Consider the following 3,742-nt stretch of genomic DNA (forward strand, 5'->3'; position numbering starts at 1 on the left):
GGACTGGTCTGAGGTCGCCAAAAAATGGCCAAAAAGGAAATTATCTTTTCGTTAGGCTCCCTGCAGCTCAGTTAGGAGAGTGTCCAACTTTATCAATTGTAGACTCTCAAATGACATTTATTTTAAAAAATCTTCTGCATGGTTATTGCTCCTTTTTGGAGGCTGCGAGAGGTTTCTACAGGAGGAGTACGTAGGCTTTTGCCCAATGCAATGTTGAAGGAGCAAGCAGGCAAAACTAAAAATGAGACCTTTGCCCAGTAAGCAAACTCAATGGAAGGAACAGAGCCAGGGGCGAGGGGGTGGCTGTGGGGGACACACTTCATCAATGTGGCAAACCTGACGTCAGTACATGCGCTACAACAAAACATTTTCCTGAAATAACCAAGCTCAACACTCCACTCCCTGAAAAGAAGCATGCTTTTCAGGCAATAAACCATCTGTTTTAAGTGTTTAGAAAACGGATCTCCGATCGCTGGTAATTTAAACTTCCTTATACCCCGGTTCAATGCTTGATAAGGAGAGTGCTAACAAGATGGGAACTGAATTACTATATTAAGGAACCCAGACAGAACAAAAACCAGCCCCCTGCGGTTGTTTTGTTTATGCTGTAGACCCATCTGTTTTAATTAACATAATATTTACATGAGACCAGCTCCTGGTACGGCTTTTGCAGCAACTGTCACATGGTTTGTTTTTTGTTTTTTTATGAAGGTTTTGCAAAAGCGTAACTGAAACCAGGCCTGAATAAGGGATATATAGTGGAATCATGTCACAGCATCTGAGCTTCCCCAGGCCAGGCGCACCTGCTTTGTGGGGTTTGGAGCCAGATGTCAGATTGCCGGAGAAAAATATAGATGTCCAGTTAAATTTGAATCTAACATAAATAATGAATAACTTGTTTTGTATAAGTATGTGTCATATATTGCATGGGACATATTTATACTCAAAACATGTTCATTGTTTATCTGAAACTCAAATTTAGTTGGGTGTCCTGTGCATTTATTTGCTAAATGTGGCAACGTTCGTCAGCTAGTGCTCTGCAGGTTACAGGAACGGAAAGAGCCAGAGGAAAATAAAGTAGCTATCCTTCCGTTCCCACGTGGGCTATTCAGAGACTCACAAATCAAGCCTAGCAAGGTTCATTGTTGAAGAACAGCTTTGAGACTGGAGATTGAAATCTACTTGCCCATGATACCTGCTACACTGAAAACAGTAACATTACCTCACACATCATCCTCCCCATTCCCCTGAAAATCTTTCCTTTAAAAATTTTAAAGATTGGGATGCCTGGGTGGCTCAGTCAGTTAAGCGGCTGCTTTCGGCTCGGGTCATGATCCTGGGGTCCTGGGATCGCGTCCCACATCGGGCTCCCTGCCCAGCGGGGAGTGTGCGTCTCTCCCTCTGCCTGCCACTGCCCCTGCTTGTGTGCACTCTCTCTCTGACAAATAAATAAATAAATCTTTTAAAAAATTGTTTTAAAGACTTTATTTATTTATTTGAGAGAGAGAGGCAGGGAAGAGGGGCAGAGGGAGAGGGAGAGTATCTCAAGCAAACTCCCCACTGAGCACGGAGCCCAACCTCACGACCCTGAGATCATGACCTGAGCCAAAATCAAGAGTCCAATGCTTAAGCGACTGGGCCACCCGGGTGCCCCGAAAATCTTACCTTTAAAGGTTCTCTTTTTCATATTGACTTTGCCTGTTTTAGATTTTGTTAAATTCATAAAAGTGAAATTGCTGGAGAAAAGGACATGTACATTCAGAATATATCATTCTGAGAGATACTAGCAAGTTCATCTCCAAAATGCTATACAAACTCTATCAGTTGTATACAAGAGTACTGTTTCTCTACGGTTTCCAATATTCAACACTACTGCTTTTCTTAATGGATGCTGCTCTTGTTGAATTGTGTCCCCCAAGTTCTTGGTCAAAGCCCTAACCCCCAGTACCTCAGAGTGTGACCTTATTTAGAAATAGGGTCTTCAAAGAGGTAGTCACTTAAAATGAGGTCATTAGGGCAGGCCCTAACCCAACACAATTGGCGTCCTTATAAAAAAGGCAGACTTGGACATAGAGAGCCATGAACATGGGGTGAACACAGTGTGAAGATAAAGGCAGAGGTCAGCATGGTGCGTCTTCAAGCCGAGGACCTCCAGTGATTGTCAGAGGACCACCAGCAACTAAGAGAGAGGCGTGGACAAGCTCTTGTATCACAGCCCGCAGAAGGAACCTACCTTGCCAACACCTTGATCTCAGACTTCAAGCTTCCACAACCATGAGACGATCAATGTCCAAACCACCCCATTTGTGGTACTGTTACAGTAGCTCCAGGAAACCAATACAGATGCTATGTACAATAAATATGAATACATTTAAATTTATTTCTGTAATGATTGGTGAGTTTGAATATATTTGTTTATATTTCTTGACTAATTCTCTTTGTTCTATCAAGAGACTTCCTGTCTTTTACCCATTGTTCATATTCTCCTAACTGATTTGTTGGCACATATTATGCCGTATATGCTGTGTGCAATTAATCCTTTGTTATAGACTGTCAATAGTTTTCCTGTTTGTTGCTCCTCTTTTGACATTTCAAAAATACTGTGTTTTGCTGCTCAAAATTTTACATTTTTATTTAGTCTTTTCCTTTGTGATTTCTTGGTTTTGTGCATCATGCTTAGAAATGGTTTCTCCATCTCAAAGTTATGAAAATGTTTTTTTCAGCAGGGGAATGTTCGGCCTAGCTTAATGAAACAGCCAAAGGAAGAAGAAGAGGTTGAGGGAATAGGGATGTTTTTTCCTGACTCAGACCATCATAAGGCAATTTCACACTGGGCCTGGAAAATGTTGAAAGCCTCACTTTATCTTACAAGTTCTTCAAAAACCTCCAATCTTGCAATTGCCTCTCAATCCATAGTTCCCATGACCGGAGAGCTGGGAACCGGGAACCAGAAGCCAACACCAGGTTCTTCTGTGTTAATGTTCCATCACGTCTTCAGGTTGTCTTACTGGATGTTCCCATTCTCTGTCCCTGTGGGACCAACCATACCCAAACAGCTGGGAACCGGGAACCAGAAGCCAACACCAGGTTCTTCTGTGTTAATGTTCCATCACGTCTTCAGGTTGTCTTACTGGATGTTCCCATTCTCTGTCCCTGTGGGACCAACCATACCCAAACATTCTCTGTCCCTGTGGGACCAACCATACCCAACCATACCCAAACCCCACTTCCACCCAAACAGTGCTCGGAGTATAATACCGAGTGTGGAAGCTGGCCAGGGGCTCCTTGAGTCTCTCTCTCTCTGTCTCTTTTTTTTCTTTTTTTTATTGTTATGTTAATCACCATATATTACATAATTTGTTTTGGTGTACTGTTCCGTGATTCATTGTTTGTTCATAACACCCAGTGCTCCATGCAGAATGTGCCCTCCTCAATACCCATCACCAGGCTAACCCATCCCCCCACCCTCCTCCCCTCCAGAAACCTCAGTTCGTTTTTCAGAGTCCATCATCTCTCCTGGTTCGTCTCCTCCTCTGACTTACTCCCCTTCATTCTTCCTCTCCTGCTATCTTCTTCTTTTTCTTTTTTCTTAAAATATGTTGCGTTATTTGTTTCAGAAGTACAGATCTGTGATTTAACAGTCTTACACAATTCACAGTGTCTCTGTCTCTTTACATGGCTACCTCAGGGTAACTGGGCCTCTTATATGGTGGCAGAAGGTTTCCAGAGTACCTGTCCTAAG

This window comes from Eumetopias jubatus, unplaced genomic scaffold (genome assembly GCF_037043125.1).
Source record: "Eumetopias jubatus isolate StellerSeaLion01/CBP00866 unplaced genomic scaffold, mEumJub1_p1.0 scaffold_9, whole genome shotgun sequence".
Lineage (NCBI taxonomy): Eukaryota > Metazoa > Chordata > Mammalia > Carnivora > Otariidae > Eumetopias > Eumetopias jubatus.